The sequence below is a fragment of the Mustela nigripes genome, chromosome 17, assembly GCF_022355385.1.
Source record: "Mustela nigripes isolate SB6536 chromosome 17, MUSNIG.SB6536, whole genome shotgun sequence".
In the NCBI taxonomy this organism is placed as follows: Eukaryota; Metazoa; Chordata; class Mammalia; order Carnivora; family Mustelidae; genus Mustela; species Mustela nigripes.
Genome location: NC_081573.1, coordinates 24,710,119 through 24,733,486, shown reverse-complemented (window position 1 = coordinate 24,733,486; position 23,368 = coordinate 24,710,119). Strand labels below are relative to the sequence as shown.

Genomic DNA, 23,368 nt, shown 5'->3' with positions numbered 1-23,368 from the left:
TTCAATATCCCTTTGGCTATTCGAGGTCTTTTCTGGTTCCATATAAATTTTAGAATTATTTGTTCCATTTCTTTGAAAAAGATGGATGGTACTTTGATAGGAATTGCATTAAATGTGTAGATTGCTTTAGGTAGCATAGACATTTTCACAATATTTTTTTTATTTATTTATCAGAGAGAGAGAGGGAGAGAGCGAGCACAGGCAGACAGAATGGCAGACAGAGGCAGAGGGAGAAGCAGGCTCCCTGCTGAGCAAGGAGCCCGTTGTGGGACTCGATCCCAGGACGCCAGGTTCATGACCTGAGCTGAAGGCAGCTGCTTAACCAACTGAGCCACTCAGGCGTCCCTATTCATTTATATTTTTAAAAATTAAAGAAAGATCAGGGAATCCTAGAGATGGGAAAGGCCCCAGAAGACCTTGCCCAAGTGCACCCTCATGCAACATCTCACTCAGCTTCTGCTTGAATGCCTAGCAGCAAAACTCACCTCCTCATAAAACAACACACACTTTTATAAGTCAGTTTAGTTGTTAGAATATTTATTTTTGTATGAAGCCAAAATATGCATATTCAGTTACTTCTATCCATTGATACTAATATCTGGTGTATAGCAGACCCTTGATAAATATCTGTTGAATAATAGAACAATTAGTCCTACTAAAGTTATTGCAGTTTTTCTCCTTACAGTAGACCATAAATTATAACTATAGTAACAGAATAAATAAATACATAATGGCCCTGCTCAGGAAAAAAGTACATTTATTTAAAGAATTAAATAATCAGACAAGAGACTACATGAAAATGAAATGACATGTTTGAGGTGTCTCTTTAAAGTAACCCAGGGAACCTCAACTCTATGGTCAACTAATCTTCGACAAAGCAGGAAAGAATGTACAATGGAAAAAAAGACTGTCTCTTCAAACAAATAGTTTTGGGAAGATTGGACAATCACAAGCAGAAGAATGAAACTGGACCATTTCCTTATACCACACACAAAAACAGATTCAAAATGGATGGAAGACTCCCTCAGTGTGAGACAGAAATCCATCAAAGTTATAGAGCAGAACACAGGCAGCCACTTCTTCGACCTCAGCCACAGCAACTTCTTCCTAGAAACATTGCCAAAGGCAAGGAAAGCAAGGGCAAAAATGAACTATTGGGACTTCATCAAGATCAAAAGCTTTTGCACAGCAAAGGAAACAGTCAACGAAACCAAAAGACAACTGACAGAATGGGAGAAGATCTTTGCAACTGACATATCAGATACAGGGCTAGTATCCAAAATCTAAAAAGAACTTATTAAACTCAACACCCAAAGAACAAATAATCCAATCAAGAAATGGGCAGAGGACGTGAACAGACATTTCTACAAACAAGACATCCAGATGGCCAACAGACACATGAAAAAGTGCTCCACATCACTCAGCATCAGGAAATACAAATCAAAACCTCAATGAGATACCACCTCACCCCATACCAGCCAGAATGGCTAAAATTAACAAGTCAGGAAACAATAGATGTTGGCAAGGATGCAGAGGAAGGGGAACACTACACTGTTGGTGGGAATGCAAGCTGGTGCAGCCACTCTGGAAAACAGTGTGAAGGTGCCTCAAAAAGTTGAAAATAGAGCTACCCTATGACCCAGCATCACACTACTAGGTATTTACCCTAAAGATACAAATGTAGTGATCCAAAGGGGCACATGCACCCCAATGTTTACAGCAGCAATGTCCACAGTAGCCAAACTGCGGAAAGAGCCTAGATGTCTATCAACAGATGAATGGATAAAGAAGATGTGGTACATATATCCAATGGAAATTATGCAGCCATCAAAAAGTGAATTCTTGCCATTTGCAACGACGTGGATGCAACTAGAGGGTATTGTGCTAAGCAATATATGTCAGTCAGAGAAAGACAAATATCATATGATCTCACTAATATGAGGAATTTGAGAAACAATTCAGAGGATCATAGGGGAAGGGAGGGAAAAATTAAACAAGATGAAACCAGAGAGGGGGACAAACCATAAGGGACTCTTAATCTCAGGAAACAAACTAAGGGTTGCTGAAAGGGAGGGTGGAGGGAGGGATGGGGTATCTAGGGGATGGACATTGGGGAGGGTTTGGGCTATGGTGAGTGCTGTGAATTGTGTTAAGACTGATGAATCACAGACCTATATCCCTGAAACATAGTATATTATATGTTAATTTAAAAATTTTTCAAATTAAAAAAATAAATAAAAATAGAGTAACCCAAGGAAGTAGGAAGTGGAATGTAGATGTAACAAGATTGGCCATGTTTTGTTGACAGCTGAAACTGTGTGAAGTGTGAGTGGGGTTCTTTCTATATTTCTAATATTGTGTAATTTGAAAAATTCTATGTAGAAAGTTTAAAAACCAATGGATCTGGGGCGCCTGGGTGGCTCAGTGGGTTAAGCCTCTGCCTTCAGCTCAGGTCATGATCTCAGGGTCCTGGGATCGAGCCCCGCATTGGGCTCTTTGCTTGGTGAGGAGCCTGCTTCCCCCTGTCTCTCTGCCTGCCTCTCTGCCTACTTGTGACTTCTCTCTTTCTCTCTGTAAATAAATAAATAAATAAATAAATAAACGATAGATCTCTTGAGAATCTGTAGCCTGTGACTTCCTAGTCTAAGTCAGAATGGGGACCACTGGGTAGCACTAGCATCTAATTAACAGTATCCAGGAGAAGGTTTTTTCCACACATCTGCAAGTTCAGACCCAGACATAACCAATTTGGTGCAGGAGGTTTTAGTTTTAGGAAACAGGATAATTTTTCACTAAGGATATTAACATAAATATTAAGAACATGCTTTATAAAAAGGTCATGGGAAATTAGATACCAATTTGAAACAATCATATGGGAAAGATAACCTAGTTGTTTTGAAGTGGTCTTCCTCTTTTTCCCTTGATTATTAGTTGTTTACCTTAAGTCAGACAGCTACTAGGATGTAATTCTTCTTTCAAAACCATCTACAATGTCCAGAGTTAATTTTGCCTTAAAATTATTCCATTATTCTAATGCTCAAACCAGCCTGTGTTTAATTAATGTCACTGTTTTTCAGTTAAGAAAATTGAGGAAGTTGGTGACAGAAAACTATCCTTCAGCCTATTCCCAGTGGTACCCTATGACACTGCAGATCCACAGAATGCATTCCAAGCACTTCTGTAAAGATGGGGGGCCCTGTGCATTACAGAATTGTGGGGTTCCCTAGCTCTCTTGAATCAGAACCGACTCCTAGCTCTTTTTTTTTACCTTATTATTCCTATCAGCTGCACTGGAAGGTTCTGCATTCTAATTCAGTTCTATCAGAACTTAACTCCAGTTTCTAACAAATATATGAACCTGAATTTCCCTAACACTTTTTTTTTTTTTAAAGATTTTATTTATTTGACAGACAGAGATCACAAGTAGGCAGAGAAGCAGGCAGAGACAGAGAGCGGGGAAGCAGGCTCCCTGCTGAGCAGAGAGCCTGATGCAGGGCTTGGTCCTAGGACCCCAGGATCATGACCTGAGCCAAAGGCAGAGGCTTTAACCCACTGAGCCCCCCAGGCGCCCCTCCCTAACACTTTTTAAATTGTAACAGTGTTTTCTCCATTTACTTCCCAAATAGGATGAGATATTTAGAAATATTTTATTTCCATGCTTGTTTCAAGATTCTGTTGAAATAGTGTGGAAGTTTATTTATGGATGATTAATTTTGTTTTACCTTTTCTGCCTTCTGTTTTACAAATTCTTTCTTAATCTTTCAAAACCAAATTATCAATGATTATTTAAACTTAACAAGTTTTGGGTGCCTGAGTGGCTTAGTCATTTAAGCATCTGCCTTTGGCTCAGGTCATGATCTCAGGGTCCTGGGATGGAGCCATGCATAGAATTGAGCTCCGTGCTGAGCAGGAAGTCTGCTTCTCCCTCCCTCTCCCTCTTCTCACTCCTATTCTCCTGCATGCACACGATCCTCTCTCAAATAAATGAATAAAATCTTAAAAAAAAATAAACTTAACAAGTTTTGCCAGCTTTATTGCCATCAGTTTACCTATATGCCACTTCTTTCCCTTTCTTTTTTCTGATTCCTATCTCTTTTGGTAAAATACTTCCTCATGTGATTTTCAGAGGGTTTACATAGGTTAATATATTTTCTGAGTACTAGTGTGTCTTAAAATGTTTTTAAGCATAATACTGCTCTTCCATATCAACATTAATTTTTTTTGTATAGAGTTTTATAAATATTGCTCTGTTTACTTCTTGCAAACAGTATGGTAATCTTTAAAATTCTTCTCCTTTATGTTCTCTTGTTTAGGTGAAGACCATTTGTATGATTGCTCACTTTGGTTTTCTTTCTCTTAAGCTGTTGTTTTTCTTCATGCATCTGAGAATTTTTCTATACTTATAGTTTTAAAAAGAATTAGTGTTGGTAGGTAATATGGGTGTGAAAAGCACATGCATCATATACAATTCTGCCTCACAGACAATTGCCACAACTCCCTTTCTCCCCTCCCTGTGCAGGAGCTCCTTGGGGCTCAAAAGTGGGAGCTAACCAGAGGTTAGCTATTTAACAAGATGGTGACTTCAGAGTTCTCAGAGTTCTCAGTGATGCCTGGGTGGTGAACTGCACCCCCACTTCTATGAGAATTACTAGCAAGGGATATTACCAGAGTCTCTAACTTATTCCTCTGTTCCTCAACCTGGGGGGATCATCAAACACGAACAGAGTTGTGCTTTCCAATGAGAAGATTAGGAGATTTACAGGGAGGCACAGTTTATTAAACAGTCCCACTGCTTTGCTGAACCTTTTTGTGTTATTTCACCATGTGGATTCAGAGGGTTGGTTTTTTGGCAGTAATCTAAAATTATTTAGAACACTATTTAGGAATACCAGCAAATCCCCCAATTTACTTAGCTAGCAGGAACCTCCCAGTGACAAATACATCTTTTCCCTATGTGATCCTTGGCTCAGTTCTAGGACTCCTTCATCTCCTCCCTGCTCCCCTGGCCCCATCATGGCTTGCCCTTGTTATTAACCCTCACCCTGAGATTCAAAGTTTCTCAGTGGTGTGCTAGGGAGTCCATCCACTATTGACCCACTGACTCTGTGACATGGTTAGCATTAATTGGCTATTTTCTCAATATTATTTACTTACTTAATATCCTTAAGAAATTCCTCAAAATAGCTGCCATTGATCACACCTTTTATTTTCAGACTTTTTTAATCATTGTAGTGATATTTAGGGATTAAGGAAGGTAAATATATGTATTCCATTTTTAATTAACTAAAAGTTTTTCAGACATGTTTACCTAGAATCAAATATGGTTTTAAGCTAAGACCTCCTGAATTTAGAATAAATTTGAACAACTTTATATGTGTGTAAAACATATGCCTGCCACATTTAATATTGATTTGCACAAGTGGTGAACAGGATCAAAATTAGTTGAAAGATGATTCACTTTTTACTTTATAAGTTTCTGTATCTAAGTTCTTTTTAATGAGCATATGATTTTTTAACTAAAATAATGAAAGATAGGTAATCAACAGACAAAAAGGTGTCCACAGTTGTCTAAATTAATGTCTGAATGACAGAAATAGCTGGGACAGTCGCTTTTATTTCCCATATGGTATTTGATTATGACATTTGCCTTATACTCACATGTCTTAAACAAAAACAAAAAAAAATTTCAGAGAATGAATATGAGGAGTCACATATAATCCAGGCAAGGATTTTTCATTTTACTTTTTCTTCTTCCAAGATTTTATTTAAATTCAAGTTAGTTACCATATAATGTACTATTAGTTTCAGGAGTAGAATTTAGTGATTCATCATTTACGTACAACACCCTTGTCTCATCACAACTATACTCCTTAATGCCCATCACCCAGTTTAACCCATCCCTCACCCACTTCCCTCCATTGACCCTCAGTTTCTTCTGTAGAGTTGAGTCTCTTATGCCTTCTCTGTTTCTTATTTTTTTCTTCCCTTCCCCATGTTCATCTGTTTGTTTCTTAAATTCCACATATGAATAAAATCATATGGTATTTGTCTTTCTCTGATTTAGTTTGCTTAGCTTAATATAATCTAACTCCATCCACATCCTTGCAAAGGCAAAGATTTCATTCTTTTTGATGACTGAGTAATATCCCATGTACCACATCTTTTTTATCCATTCATCAGTCAATGCACATTTGGGCTCTTTTCATAATTTGGCTATTGTTGGTAGTGCTACTATGAACATTGGGTTGCATTCACCCCTTCAAATAACTATGTTTGTATCCTTTGGATAAGTTGCACCTAGTAGTGCAACTGCTGGGTCATAGGGTAGCTCTATTTTGAACTTTTTGAGGAACCTCCATACTGTTTCATAGTGGCTGCACCAATTTGCATTCCTACCAACGGGTAAGATGGTTCCCCTTTCTCCACATTCTCGCCAACATATTTGTTCCTGAATTGTTAATTTTGCCATTCTGACAGGTATGAGATGATATCTCATTGTCGTTTTCATTTGTATTTCCCTGATAGTGATGTTGTATCTCTTCTTTCAAGAAATGTCTGTTCATGTCTTCTGCCCATTTCTTAACTGATTATTATTTTTTGGATGTTGAGTTTAATAAATTCTTTATAGATTTTGGATACTAGCCCTTTATCTGGTATGTCATCTGCATTTATCTTCTCCCATTCCATACATTGCCTTTCAGTTTTGTTGATTCTATCCTTTGTTGTGCAGAAGCTTTTTATCTTGATGAAAGTCCCAGTAGTTCACTGTTGTTTTTGTTTCTCTTTACCCCGGAGACATGTCTAGTAAGAAGTTGCTGTGGCTTAGGTCAAAGACTTTGCTGCCTGTGTTCTCCTCTAGCATTTTGATGGATTCCTGTCTAACATTTAGGTCACTCATCCATTTTGAATTTATTTTTGTGTATGGTGTAAGAAAATGGTCCAGTTTCATTCTTCTGCATAATATTGTCCAATTTTCCCAACATTCGTTGTTGAAGAAACAGTCTTTTTTCCATTGGGTATTCTTTCCTGTTTTGTCAAAGAGTAGTTGACCATAGAGTTGGAGGTCCATTTCTGGGGTCTCTATTAATTTCCACTGATCTATGTGTCTGTTTTTATCCTAGTACCATACAGTCTTGGTGATTACAGCTTTGTAATTCAGCTTGAAACCTGGAATTGTGATACCATACATTTTAGATTTGTTTGTTCTATCTCTGTAAAAAAAATGCTGCTATTATCTTGATGGGGTTTGCATTGAATGTGTTGATTGCTTTGGGTAGCTTAGACATTTTAACAATATTTGCTTTTCCAATCCATGAGCATGGAATGGTTTTCCATTTTTTTTGGTCTTCATTTCTTTTATAAGTGTTCTGTAGTTTTCAGATCTTCTACCTGTTTGGTTAGGTTTATTCCTAGGTATCTTAAAGTTCTTAGTGCAATTGTAAATAGGATTGATTCCTTGATTTCTCTTTCTGCTGCTTTATTATTGGTGTATAGAAATGCAACAGACTTATGTATGTTGATTTTATATCCTAAGACTTTGCTGAATTCATGTATCAGTTCTAGAAATCATTTGGTGGAGTCTTCAGGTTTTATATATTGAGTATCAAAGAATGAAAGTTTGACTTCTTCCTTGCCAATTTTGAGGTCTTTTACTTCTTTATGTTGTCTGATTGCTAAGGCTGGGACTTCCAGCATCATTTTGAACTATAGCGTTGTGAGTGAACATAGCTGTCATGTTCCTGACCTTAGGGGCAAAGCTCTCAGTTTTTCCCCATTGAGGATGTTATTACCTGTGGGTCTTTCATTCATAGCCTTTATGATATTTTCATATGTTGCCTCTATCTGTATACTGAAGAGGGTTTTTATCAAGAAAGGATGCTGTATTTTGCCAGATGCTTTTTCTCCATCTATTGAGATGATTGTATGATTCTTATCCTTTCTCTTATTAATGTGGTGTATCACATGATTGATTTATGGATATTGAACCACCCCTGCAGCCCAGGAATAAATCTCACTTGGCAGTAGTGAATAGCCTTTTAATATACCATTGGACTGATTAGCTTGTATCTTTGTTGAGAATTTTTGCATCATGTTCATCAGGGATATTGGTCTATAATTCTTTTTGGTGGGGTCTTTTGTTTGCGGATCAAGGTAATGCTGGCCTCATAGAATGAGTTTGGCGGTTTTCCTTCCATTTCTATTTTTTAGGAACCATTTCGGAATAATAGGTATTAATTCTTCCTTAAATGTTTGGAAGAATTCCCCTGAGAAGCCATCTTGCCCTAGACTCTTCTCTGTTAGGAGATTTTTGATTACTGATTACAGCAATGTCTTTGCTGGTTATGGGTCTGTTCAGGTTTTCTATTTTTTCCTGTTTCTGTTTTGATAGTTTTTATGTTTCTAGGAATTTATTATCCATTTCCTCCAGATTGCCCAATTTTTGGCATATAATTGCACATAATATTCTCTTATAATTGTATTTCTGTGGTATTGTTTGTGATCTCACCAGTTTCATTAGTGATTGATAAATCTGGCTAGAGGTTTATCAGTCTTTTTAATTTTCTCAATATACCAGCTCCTAGTTTCATTGATCTCTTCTCCTGGGCTTTGTTTTGTTTTTTTCCTATGCCATCAATTTCTGCTCTAATCTTTATTTTTTCCCTTCTTATACTGGTTTTAGGCTTTCTTGGCTGTTCTTTTTCCTGCTCCTTTAGGTATAAGGTTAGGTTGTATATTTGAGACTTGTCTTATTTCTTGAGGAAGACCTGTATTGTGATATACTTGCCTCTTGGGACCACCTTTGCAGCATCCCAAAGGTTTTTTGGACTTTTTGTGTTTTCACTTTCATTTGCTTTTATGTATTTTTTCGTTTCTTAATTTTCTGGTTGACACATTCAATCTTAATAGGATGTTATTTGATTTCCATGTATTTGTGGTCTTTCAAAATTTTTTTCTTGTGGCTGACTTCAAGTTTCACAGCATTGTGGCCTGAAAATATGCATGGTATGATCTTAATCTTTTTGTACTGGTTGAGCCCTAATTTGTGACCTAGTATGTGATCTGTTCATAAAGTGTTCTATGTGCGCTCAAAAAGAGTATGTATTCTGCTGCTTTATGATGAAATGCCCTGAATAGATTTATTAAGTCCATCTAGTCCAGTGTGTCATTCAAAGACATGGTTTTCTTATGATTTTCTGCTTACATGATATGTCCATTGCTTTGAGTGGGCTAATGAAGTCCCTTACTATTATTGTGTTGTTTTCAATGAATTTCTTTAAGTTTGTTATTAATTGATTTGTATATTTGGCTGCTCCCAAGTTGGGAACATAAATATTTACAATTCTTAGATATTCTTGTTGGATACACCTCTTTATTATGATATAGTGCCTTTCTTATCTCTTACTACAGTCGTTGTTTAAAATCTAGTTTGTCTGATATAAAGATATCTACTCCAGATTTCTTTTGATATCCATTAGCATGGTTCTCCACCTCTCACTTTCAATCTGAAGATGTCTTTTGGTCTAAAATGAGTATCTTGTAAGCATTGTATCAATGAGTCCTGTTGTTGTTGTTGTTGTTGTTTTAATCCACTTTGATACCCTATGTATTTTGATTGGACCATTGAGTCCATTTACATTCAGAGTGATTATTGATAGATATGAATTTTGTGCCATTATATTACCTGTAGAGTCTCTGTTCCTGTAAATTGTCTCTTTTTCTTTCTTATCTTTTTTGCTTTGGTCTCTCTTTCCCATTCAAAGTGTCCACTTTAATATTTCTTGCAGAGCTGCTTTAGTGTTCATGAACTCCTTTAGTTTTTGTTTGTCTTGGAAACACTTTATTTCTCTTTCTATTCTCAGTGGCAGCCTTGACTGCATATTTGTTCCATTTAACACATTGAATATAGCATGCCACTTTCTTCTGGCCTGTCAAATTTCTATGGGTAATTCTGCTAAACTTATGTATCTACCCTTATTGGTTAAAGACCTTTTGTCCCTAGCTGCTTTCAGAATTCTCTCTTTTCTTAGTATTTTGCAGGTTTCCCTGTGATGTGTCTTGGTATAGACCTGCTTTTATTCATTTAGAGGGGAATTCTCTGTGCCTCTTGGATTTGAATGCCCATTTTCTTCCCCAAATTAGGGAAGTACTCAGCTACAATTGGTTCATATAACCGTTCTGCCCCTTTTTCTTGCTCTTCTTCTTGTGGGATCCTATGATACAGATATTACCGTACTTTATGAAATCACTGAGTTCCCTAAGTCTGTATTCATGATCTAATAATTTTCCTTCCCTCCTCTTTTCTGGCTCACTATTTACCATAATTTCATCTTCATATCACCTATTCTTTCCTCTGCTTCTTCCCTCCTGTTGTGATTGTATCCTGTTGGTTTTGCATCTCACTTACAGCATTTTTTTTATTTCAGCCTGACTAGTTTCTAGGTCTCTGATCTCTGAAGCAAGGGTTTCTCTGGTGTCCTGCGCTGTTTCCAAAGCCACTAGTAATCTTATGACTGTTGTTCTAAATTCTTACTCAAATAAATTGCTTATATCTGTTTTGAGCAAGTCTGTGTCTCTGATTTCTTCTTGATCTTTCTTTTGGGGAAAATTCCTCTATCTTGTCATTTTGTCTAAGTTTCCATCTTTTGAGTATTATGAAAGCTTGTTATGTTTCCTGCTTCTGAGTGTAATGCTAAAAAAGCTTCTGAGCGTAATGCTAAAAAAGCCTGTATGTTTCCTGCTTCTGAGCATAATGCTAAAAAAGGTCTTACACTGTCCAAGGCCTGGCCCTTCAAGAAGTGTTTCTGCTGCTATGCTCTGTGCACTCTGCTGTTGTGTTTTGGCTGCTCTTTCCCATAAGTCAGTCTTCAGGATTCCTCCTTGCTTGCAGTGGGGAGTGTCTGGGCATTTAACTAGGTGTGCTTTGATTTGTTTGTTAAGATAAGCCTGATTACAAAACAAACAAACCTGACCCAAGAAAAAGAGAAAAAGAATAGGAACGAAAAAGGCAAACAATATAAGCTTGATTTCAAAGAAATGAAAAGAAGGCTGATCTAAAATATTAGAAACTATAATCATGATTCTAAAGAAAAAAGAAAGGAAAAAAATTTCAGGGGAGGTGGGTATGGCAGAGCCTGGTCCTGTTTCCACCAAAACTGAAGCCAACTCTTAGGAGTACTCTGTGGTCAGTGGACTTGGTACATGTAGACGGCCTTTGTTGGTCCTCTGGGGGAGAGGCCCACTGCACTGGCTCACAGTTGGACTTGCCCTAATAATGATGCTCCTGTAGGGCACAGGGGGCTGGGTTTGGTGTGAGTGGCTCCAGCTACTGGGGCAAATAATACATTATATGTTAATAAAAATAATTAATAAAAAATTTTTTAAATACATGAGCTATGACATATATTGTGTTTTAACATGAAATTTTAAGGGGTGCCTGGGTGGCTCAGTTGGTTAAGTATCTGTGTTCAGCTCAGGTCATGATCCCAGGGTCCTGGGATCAAGGCCCTCACTGAGCTCCTTGCTCCATGAGGAGCCTGCTTCTGCCACTCCTACTCCCCCTGCTTGTGTACTCTTTTTCTCTCTCTTTCACTCTCTCTGTTAAATAAAATCTTTTTTTTAAAAATGGAATCTTAAGATCCTAAGTGTTGTCAGGGTGCCTGGCTAGCCTAGTCCATAGAGCATGCAACTCTCAGTCTCAGGGCTGTGAGTTCAAGCCCCACCTTGGGTACAGAGATTACTTAAAGATAAAAATAAAAATCTCAGGGCACCTGGGTGGCTCAGTCAGTTAAGCAACTGCCTTCAGCTCAAGTCATGATCCCGGGGTCCTGGGATCAAGCCCCATATCGGGCTCCCCCTACTCTGTGGGAAGCTTGCTTCTTCTTCTCCCTCTGCCTTCCACTCCCCCTGCTTGTGCTCTCTCGCTGTCAAATAAATAAAATCTTTAAAAATAAAAAATAAAATAAAATAATAAAAATAAAAATCTTAAAGAAAAAATCCTATATATTGTCACTTTAAAATTTAAAATTTAGGAATTATACATTCCATTAGTCATCAGTTTTAAGCCAATTTAATCCACTAGTAACCAGTACTTCAAATAGCTCATTAAGTATTTTATTTACAGATTTTCATTTAATACTGTGAATGGACTATCTTCTAAATTCCAATAATCTTTTTTATAACAACTATAGTTTTTAAAGTCTAAGGGTCTTAGAAATTACTCTTTAAAACAGTCTATTTAAAAGGGTAATATAGGGGCACCTGGGTGGCTCAATGGGCTAATAAGGCTTCGGCTCAGGTCATGATCTCAGAGTCCTGGGATCGAGCCCCACATCGGGCTCTCTGCTGAGCAGGGAGCCTGTTTCCCCCTCTTTCTCTGCCTTCCTCTCTGCCTATTTGTGATCTCTGTCAAATAAATAAATAAAATCTTTAATAAATAAAGAAGTAAAGGAGTATTATAAAAAGTAAAAAATAAAAGTGTATTATAAAATGTTATAACAAAACTGTATATAGGATTTTGTAATATGTCACAAATATATACTCATAATTTACAAAAGTTTATGGAATGGATAAAATTCTTATCTTTCTAAAAATTAGACTGTGTTTCAGCCAAGATCAGCTGGTTAGTAGGAAGCCATTCATTGACACTTGAAATGAGAAAGAGAGATACTTTAAGAAGCTCACCGTGGTGAAAAACACAAATAGTGGAATGCTGGAATTATATACCAGTATCTACCCTGTGAAATTCCATTTTCCATTTGGGCTCTTTATATTAGCCCACCTTCCCAGTTGTTGTTGCAGTTGCTTAAGAAAATTGTTTTACTTAAAACCATGTAGATTTAGGGGTGCCTGGGTGACTCAGTGGGTTAAAGCCTCTGCCTTCTACTCAGGTCATGATCCCAGGGTCCTAGGATCGAGCCCCAAATTGGACTCTCTGCTCAGTGGGGAGCCTGCTTCCTCCTCTCTCTCTCTTTCTCTTTCTGCCTGCCCCTCTGCCTACTTGTGATCTGTCTGTCTGTCAAATAAATAAATAAAATCTTTAAAAACAAACAAACAAACAGCAATCGCCAATATATGCTTTTTATCACATGCCAGGCCCTCTGCCAAGTGTTTTATATGGATTGTCTCATATAATAGTACCTATATATGATCACTTTTAGTGAAATGCATTAGAATCTATAACTTTTTAAAATAGTAGGATCTTGCATATCAGGGAAAGAGAAGACAGAATATTATCTTACAAACTAAGTTATACTCCTGGTTCTTCTATGCATTTCTGACATATGTGAGCAAACATAAACCAAGCACTCTAAAACCAAACCACTTCCATCTGTGCTGGGATAGAATGTTAAGCTCCTGAAACTATCTACTAGCAAGATAGATACCAGTTTGGAATCTTAGGATACGGGAATTTTTATAACCCTTGAAAACTATTTTATCCAATCATAGTATTATAAAGATTTTTCTAAAACTGTAAAACAGAGAAGTGAAGTGATTCGCCCATGCCCACACTTTGCACTGGCTTACACACTTGATGAAATTTCCTGTACTATATGAATAGGATGCCTGAAAGGAGCAGATCTTATGGATTTTAGCCAGTGTTGGTGTTAAATAATCATTTGGAGATTTATTCTTTTTTCTTTTAAGATTTTATTTATTTATTTATTTGTCATAGAGGGAGAGAGAGTATAGGCAGGCAGAGCGGCAGGCAGAGGCAGAGGGAGAAGCAGGCTCCCTGCCGAGCAAGCAGCCTGATGTGGGACCTGATCCCAAGATGCTGGGATCATGACCTGAACCCAAGGGAGCTGCCCAACCAACTGAGCCATCCAGGTGTCCCTTGAGATTTATTCTTGATGAACGTTCATGACCTGTAAACTTGGTATAATTTGACATGAACAGAAACTAACAAAAAAACCCCTTATTAATAACAAGATGAACTACAACTACAAATATTAAATGTATGCTCAGTTATGTTTCTTAGCATTTAATTTAGTTCTTCCTTTCTTTTTGAGGTTGTATGTAATTTTAGTAAGTTAAGATTTAAACTGTAGTGATGAGCCTGTCACATTAATATACAGAATAATATAGTAGGGAAATAAAAATAAAAATTTTCTGATATAGCCTGTACATTTGAAGAAACCTAATGTTTTTCAGACTTTTTTTTTATTAACTCAAGAATGGAAGAAGATAGAAATGTGTATGTGAGTAGGTGTGTCTTTTTTTGAGATTGGAAGCTTAAAGGGAAAACAGAGGGATTTGTGATAAAGCCAAAGCTTAAAGTGAAATTCCATTCTTCTATAGTATTCTTTGAGAAAACAATATAATTACTGAAAGTAGCTAAAGACATTTTTTCTGCCTCATGTCAAAGATACAGAGCTAGTAGAGCCCAGAAACCATACAGTCTAAGTCTGCCCTACCTTCTGCAGTTACTAAGTAGATGTCACTGAAAAAAAGTCGGGTTGTTCTGTAGATGAAATAATAATTTCAGGCTAAGAACAGATTAACCTTCATAACAGTATTTAGGAATTCTGAATTCCTAATTAAACAATATTATCAACCAGAATATTAAATAGACTCAAGGGTTATTACGATTCCTTCTTGCAACTATGCTTACAGAAAACAAGGAGATGCGTATTCTATTTGTATTATGTAGGTATCTCCTCTTATAAGACATATGTATGTATAATATATATAACATGTGTATGATATGTATATAGGTATGATACATTTAAATCTTATCTTGATCCTATTGCTATAATATGAAAATTCAAATTTGACAAAGGAAATCTTATAAAAAAACAAAAATAGATACAAGAACCAAATTTTTAGCTTGCTATATACAAAATGAAACAGACTATTATATAATTTTGAGTAAATACTCTCAAATTATGCTAAACAAGACACAGACAATTTATCTTGTACAGAAAATAAAATAATCCACTGCTTCATCGATTTTTCCATCTCCCATAAAAGTAGGATAATGTGCTTTTTAAATGAGTTAGTGTCTAGTGGCCACGTGTTCTTTCATAAGAGCTCCATGTGTTTTGTGACCTTGAGTGATGTACTGGCCCAAGCTTCTGTAAAAAAGAAGCTTCTGTCCTTTTCTGTTTAAAAAAAAAAAAAAAAAAAAAAAGGAAGAAGAAGAAGATGATTGTGGGGGTCAACTAAACTTATCTCCCAATCTTTCTGTGAGGATTAAGGAAGAGCATATATGAAAGCAAATTCCTGTTCAGAGTTTGGCACTTACCAGCTCAATGAATGTCTACTAAAAAGACACCTGATAACCTTTCTGAAGGAGAATTTCAGTATATACACCAAAAGCTTTAAGATTACACCCAGAAACAATTCTAATTCTTTGGTTAGCCCAAGAAAATTATCAGGGATGTGCCAAAGATTTGTGTATAATATACTATATCTGTAAAGATGATCTCCCCAGTGGTGTTTTTAAAAGAAGACAAAGTTAGATTACAGAGTGGAGGAGAACTTAAATGTCCTAATAAGAATGGGTGTATATCTTATGTATCTATTTATTTATGATCTCATGCATACACTTGCAAAAGAGAAGAAGAGAGGTAGAGGGGCAGAGAGAGAAACACTTCCCACTGAGCAGGGAGCTCAGTCCCTGCATTCATGACCTGAGCCAAAGGCAGATGCTTAACTGACTGAGCCACCCAGGCACCCCATGTAGTTATGTGATAGAAGCATATTTAATAATGTAGGAAAAGATTGGATTATGACAACCAAAAAGATTACAAAATTATGAGTAGCATGTCTTCATATATGTAAATTTTTTAAGTGTGTGTATTAGTCTACTCAGGCTGCCATAACAAAGTTCCATATAGGGGCTGGGCAGCTTAAACAAGAGAAATTTGGTTCTCATAGTCTGGAGATTGGGAATTCCAAGATTGAGGTGCCAGCAAAGTCGGTTTCATTCTGAGACCTCTTCTCTTGGTTTATAGGTGGCCTCCATCTCTTTGGGTGCTCACATAACCTCCACTTTGTGTGTGCAGTGAGTGAGAGAGAGAGAGCAAGAGAGCAACTCTCTCATGTCTCATCCTTTTTTTTTTTTTTTAAGATTTTATTTATTTATTTATTTGACAGGTAGAGATCACAAGTAGGCAGAGAGGCAGGTAGAGAGAGAGAGGGGGAAGTAGGCTCCCCGCTGAGCAGAGAACCCAATGCGGGACTTGATCCCAGGACCCGGAGATCATGACTTGAGCCGAAGGCAGCGGCTTAACCCACTGAGCCACCCAGGTACCCCAGAGTAGATGATTATAGCGGTTGCTTTAGGCTGAGGGTGGGAATAGGAGGACTAGGGCCTAATAGCTAAAGGGTACAGGGTTTCTTTTTAGAAGTGATGAAAAGTGATTATGGTTATGATTGCACAACTCTGGAAGTACACTAAAAACCACTGAATAGGACACTGTAAATGGGTGAATGCTATCTCAAGATGTGAATTATATCTGAAAGCTGTTACAAAATGTGTGTGCACATGTGTGTGTGTACATGCACATGTGTATGTGTGTGAAGGTGGTTTTGGAAACCACTATTTACATAACAAGCATTTATTGCTAAAAGGAATCTGTCTACTTGAAAGAGGAAGATGTTTGCATGTGATATAGCTAAAGAAGAGTGAAAAGTGCTTTGTACTTGAATTATATGTGCTAGAAGATTATTAAGATCATAGAAGGCTTCTGTGAAAATGGTAAGTGAGAACCTAGTTCCAGAAAGATGGAACGACCAAAACGTCTAGTGGCACAACATTACAGGTGCGGGCCATGATCACAGAGTACAGAGTGAGCAGATAGTAAAGAGAAATTAATTCTGCTTTAGGAAAAATGCTGATGGTATCCACTGATGAATGGGCATCTCTGGCAGAGGGATGATTGTCAGCGATCTAATAATTGCAGAAACTTACTGTATTAGCGTTCTCCAGAGAAACCGAACCAGTTTTATATATATATATCACACACACACACACACACACACACACACACATACATACATACATACATACAGAGGTAGGGGGGAGGGAGGGAGACAGTTTGTCAGGCAAGAAAACCTGATGTTTTAGTGTATAGGCCATCTGGCCAGCGAATTCTTTTTTTTTTTTTTTAAAGATTTTATTTATTAATTTGACAGAGAGAGATTACAAGTAGGCAGAGAGGCAGGCAGACAGAGAGAGGAGGAAGCAGGCTCCCTGCTGAGCAGAGAGCCCGATGCGGGACTCGATCCCAGGACCCTGAGATCATGACCTGAGCCGAAGGCAGCGGCTTAACCCACTGAGCCACCCAGGCGCCCTGGCCAGCGAATTCTTAACTTGGGAGACTTTTGCAGGCCTTCAGCTGATTGGATGGCACCCATTATGAAGAGCAATCTCTTTTACTCATTTTACCAATTAAATATTAATCTCATCCAAAACTGCTCACACAGAAATACTTAGAAAAATTTTTGGCCAATTATCTGGGCACCCCATGGTCTAGTCAAGTTGACACATAAAACGATCACACTTACTCCTTACATTTTTCATCAGATTGATCGTTTGTTCACTTAACTGTGTGAATGAAGAAGATAAATTTTATAGCAGTGTTCAGAGGGAAGAAAATGGATGCACATAATGAAAAGGTCAGATCCAGGGTGACCACCTTGACGTGTAGGTGTGAGGTGAGAAGAACAGTTATAGTGATGGGCGTACAGAGGAAGAGAGTGTGGTGAAATTTTACACAGGTGAAATTCACAGCCTGGTAAAATTTTATATAGATATACCCCCTTCTAGCCACACCTAGATCAAGATGAAATATTTGCAATACCCCAGAAGGTCCCCCAACCCAGTCAACACTCCCTGCAAAAGTATATCCATTGTTATGATCTCAGTCACCACATATTCATTTTCCCTATTTTGAATGTCATATAAAAGCAAGCCTACAGTGTTACACCCTCTGCGTCTGCATTCTTTATCTCAGCATTATGTCTGTGGGATTCATCCAATACATATATTTTAAATAGAATCTTACTAAACATTTTTGCCTGCATCTTGTTTTTTTATCTCACCAAGAGAGCATAAACACTCTTTCAAATCATTACTTACAGGTCTCTTTCATTAGGGGAGTGAAGGAGGAACTTATTTTATTTAGTTCCAGAGGTAGAATTTAATGATTCATCAGTTGCATGTAACACCCAGTGCTCATTACATCAAGGGCCCTCCTTAATGCCCATCACCCAGTTACCCCATCCCACCACCCCTCCAGCCCTTTGTTTCCTAGAGAAGTTTCTGCTTGTCTCCCTCTCTTACTTTGTCTTTTTTTATTTTTCCTTCCCTTCCCCTATGTTCATGTTTTGTTTCGTAAAATCCACATATGAGTGAAATCCTATGGTATTTGTCTTTCTCTGACTAAATTATTTCCCATAGCATAATAACCTCTAGTTCCATCCATGTCATTGCAAATGGCAAGATCTCATTTTTTTATTATCCAAGGGATACAGACGTAGTGATTTGAAGGAGCACGTGCACACTGATCTTCAGAGCAGCAATGTCTACAATAGTCAGAGTATAGAAAGAGCCCAGATGTCCTTCATTCTTTCAGTAGCTCCATGTCATTCCATAATACTGTACATGTTCTACAGTTATCTAGTATTTTCTCTAGAAGATATGTAGATATGTAGCTGGTTTCCAATATTTCATGGACATGAAATTAAGTGAGTTGAGGGGCTGGGTTTTTAATATTAATAATAACAAATTACCACTCCCAAAAGCTCTAAGTATTTACATTCCCACCAGCATATGACACTGTCTAGTTTAGTACCTATTAATCTGAGAGCTCTAAATTTTTATTTCATTAATAAATTTGGTTTTTAAGTAATACATGCAAATGATGAAAAATATACAAGAGTAAGTGGTGAAAAGTCAGTCTCTCTTTCCCCCATCTCCTTGGTCTAATTCCTTTTCCCAAGACAACTTCTTTGTGTCTCTCCAAGATACTTTATGTATGTACAAACATATATATGCTTTTATTTTACATAAATGGTGGTTCTAGGCTCTGCTTTCTTCACTTAACAGCATATCTTGGAGAGTATACCACAGCAATATAATCTAGAGCTGCCTCATTATTTTAACTATGGTTACAACATAATGAGTTCTTTTAAATAGATATCAAGGCTATTTCAATCCCTCGTTATTGTCATTGTAAATAATGCCACAGAGAATATCCTGTTGGATAAATTTCTAAAAATAAAAATTACTGAGTATACTTATAGAAAAGCTACCTAAGTATACAGGCCTAATTTCACAAAATACAATGTACCTGTGTAATTATTGCCAGATCAAGAAACACATATAACCAGCAACCAGAAGCTTCCTCATGCTCCCCTGTTAGTTACTAATCCACATCACCTAAAAATAACCAGTTTTCATTTCCAACACCACAGATTAATTCTGCCTAGTTTTAAACTTTATAGTATATTTTTTATTTTAACAGATGTCCCTTCATAGAAATTGTATCAATTTATACTTTCATCTATAGTATATAAAAATGTATATTTCCTAACACCTTCACCAACCAGTGGGTTGTTAAACTTTTTGATTTTTGCCAATCACGTAAGTGAAAGGTATTGTCTCTCTTATTTTGCATTTTTCTTATACCATGTAAAGTTCAGCATCCTTTCATATGTCTGAGAGTCATTTGTATTTTTTTTTTAAAGATTTTATTTATTTATTTGACAGACAGAGATCACAAGCAGGCAGAGAGGCAGGCAGAGAGGAGGAAGCAGGCTCCCTGCTGAGCAGAGAGCCCGATGTGGGACTCTATCCCAGGACTCCAAGATCATGACCTGAGCCGAAGGCAGCGGCTTAACCCACTGAGCCACCCAGGCGCCCCGAGAGTCATTTGTATTTTTATTGCTACAAACAGTCCTTATCTTTTTTCACTGTCTTATTTATAAATGTATTGTAATATATATTAAGGAAGTTAATCTTTTGTTATATGTGTTGCAAATATTCTTCCTAGTTTGTCATTTATCTTTGATTTTATTGTTTTTTTCCTACAGACATTTTTCTTGGCCTTTTATTTCTTGCCTGTTAGGTATAAAATTGATTTTTTTTTTCCCTGACAGGTGAGGTTGAGTGTTTCTGTTTATGGTTTTGATTATTTGCATTTTCTTTTCTGGGATATTGCTTCTTGATATCCTTCACTTTCTACTGGATTATCATCTTTGAATACATACCTAGAAGCTCTTTGTATGTGAGCAATAGTATGGTTTTGTAATGTATGTTTAAAAGGAAGTTTACACCCCTGTCATTAGTTTTCAAATGTTTGTCTTTTTTGTAGTGTAACAGCTTTGAGATGTAATTCATATACCATACTATTCACCCACTTCAGTGGCTTTGAGTGTATTCACAGAATTTTGCAACCAACACCACGATCCATTTTAGAAATGCTTATTACCACAGAAGAAACCCCATGCCCTTTAGTAATCACCTTCAATCCCCTATTGCTGCTCCAACCCGCCCCAGCCCTAGGCCTACTATTCTCTTTGTCCATAGATTTGCCTATCCCAGACATTTCATAAAAATGGAATCCTATAAAGTATGGTCTTTTGTGACTGTCTTCTTTCACATACCATAATGTTTTCAAGATCATCCATGTAACATTATCAATACTTTATTCCTTTTAATTATCAAATAATATTCCATTATATGAATATACACATCGTTTTTATCCATTTATCAGTTGATGAATTTTGGCTATTACAAATAATACTGTTGTGAACATTAATGTACAAGCTTTCATGTGGACATATATTTTAATTTTTCTATTTTTTTTTAAGATTTTATTTATTCACTCGACAAAGATGACAAGTAGGCAGAGAGGCAGAGAGAAGCAGGCTCGCCACTGAGCAGAGAGCCCAGTGCAGGGCTCAATCCCAGTACCCTGATCATGACCGAAGGCAGAGGCCTAACCCACTGAGCCACCCAGGCGCCCCTAATTTTTCTATTTTAATATCTCTTTGAGATATATCTAGGAATGGAATTGCTGGATTAAATGAGGACTCTAATTTATCCTTTAAGGAATTGCCTGATTGTTTTCCAAAGCAGCTGGAACATTTTACATCCCCACCAGAATTGTTTGAGAGATCCCATTTCTCCACCTCCTCACCAACATTGGTTATTATCTGACTTTTTTATTATACCCATCCTAATAGGTGTGAAATGGTATTTTGAGAGTTTATTTCATTTGGGGTTTTTTTGTTTTGTTTTGTTTACCAACTTAACCATTTTTTTATTGTGGTTAAAAAAAAAAACACATAACATAAAACTTATCATCTTAATCATTTTTAAATGTTCAGTCAGTAATGTTAAGTATATTCACATTGTTGTGAGACAGATCTCCAAAACTTTTTCATCTTTCAAATCTGAAACAGTATACCCGTTTAACAACCGTCCCTCTTTTCCTCACCCTTAACCCGTGGGAACCACTATGCTACTTTTGTTTCTATGAATGTGACTTTAGTAACCTTATATAAATGGAACCATATAGTATTTGTCTTTTTGTGACTGGCTTGTTTCACTTAGCATATGTCCTCAAGTTTCATCCATGTTGTAACATGTGACAGGAGTTCCTTTTAAAGCCACATAATGTTCATACATATATACATACATATATATGTATGAACATACTTGAGCATATATATGTATATATACACATATATGTGTATATATATATGTATATACATATATGTGTATATATACATATATATGTATAATCACATTTTATGTATTTCTACTCATCCTTCAGACATTTATTCAGTTTACTTCCCCATCTTGGATATTCCAAATGTGCATTGCACTGTGGTTTTCGTTTGCATTTCTCTGATTGCTAATGATGCTGAACATCTTTTCATGACTTTGTATATCTCTATATCTTCTTTGGAGAAATGCCTTTTCAGATCCTTTGCCCATTTTTTAATTAGGTTATCTTTCTGTTGAGTTCTTTATATTATTTGTGTCCTTGCCAAATGTAATATTTCTTTTGAGTTGAAGTCTAACTTTATTTTCCTCCAAGTAGCCAATTATCCAGGACCATTTATTGAATAATCCATCTTTTCCCTCCTTCAACAAGTACTTATTGAGCAAATACATTGGATTAGGCCCTAAGAAAATAAGGATAAAATGATGCAGAGCTTACATACTAGTACAAAGACAGACTTGTGAGAAAAAGAGTTACTGTTCATCAAGATACTGCTTTAGGGGTAGTTGGGTGGCTCAGTGGGTGACTGGTAGCTGGTGGCTCAGTGGGTGACCTGCCTTCGGCTCAGGTCATGATCTCAGGGTCTTGAGATCAAGCCCTGCATCGGGCTCTCCGCTCAGCGGGGGGCCTGCTTTCCCCTCTCTGCCTGCCTCTCTGCCTACTTGTGATCTCTCTTATCAAATAAATAAATAAATCTTCTTTAAAAAAAAAAGATACTGGTTTAAATGAAGTTTATGAAAATCATTTTGTGACAAGAAAAAAAAAAGTACCAATATCTACCTGGAATTTAGGGAAGAGAAACAAAGGAGGAGGAGAAATTAGGTCATAGAAAGTTGGGAGAATAAAAGAGTGAGAACCAGATAGTGTTCTGGGATAAGAAACTTAAACACTGAAAACTGTTCTGCAAATGTAAAACATTTATTTCAGTGTGTACTCAGATTGTAGTTCATGTACATGTTCTATAGCAAATGAACAGCTATCTTTTTTTGTGATGAAGTATGTCATGCTCATTTTTTGTATCTTTGTATATACTTTATATATACTTTATAAACTTTGTCTATACTTTATATGCCCAGCCTAAGTATTTCTGTTATTATTGTCATTTCACATTCATAGAATATAAATTAATGTAAGGTGCCTTTTTCTTATGAATATGTTTGAGTAAACAAATATTTATAATTATTATTGAGATAATTCATGCTTACTGAGCACAAATGTCAGTCATCTCTTTAATGCATAACATATAGAATACTTAATAGTATATAATATCAACTTCCTTCAAAGGTGGTACATCACATGAAGGGATGGTAAAAGACTGTGTTTCAAAACTCATGTTACTTATACAAATAATATTTAGACATTCTAACCTTTCCTTTTTTTCCCCCCCTTTGGTGATTATAGAATAAACATGTCACTAAATTACTTTTGTGTATTTATCATAAACCTATCAATTCTTTCATAGTTGTGTTCTCCATAAAGTTAATTAGCAAGGGTACCCAAAATCTTTGACCCAGAAACTTTGACTAGATAAGTGGGAAAAGTCTAATTTGAGATATAAAATGCTAAATGTGTTTTTCTCAGTATACATTTTAATTGGTTTGCATTTGGCACTTCTCTGTCAGAATCTA

General features: G+C 36.7%; 1 protein-coding gene across 1 annotated transcript in view; it reads left to right on the top strand.

Moving 5' to 3' along the window:
* The window catches only part of ITFG1 (integrin alpha FG-GAP repeat containing 1), a 310,112-nt gene that overhangs the window by 212,685 nt on the left and 74,059 nt on the right, over nucleotides 1–23,368 (top strand). The gene's annotated exons all lie outside the window — the stretch shown is intronic.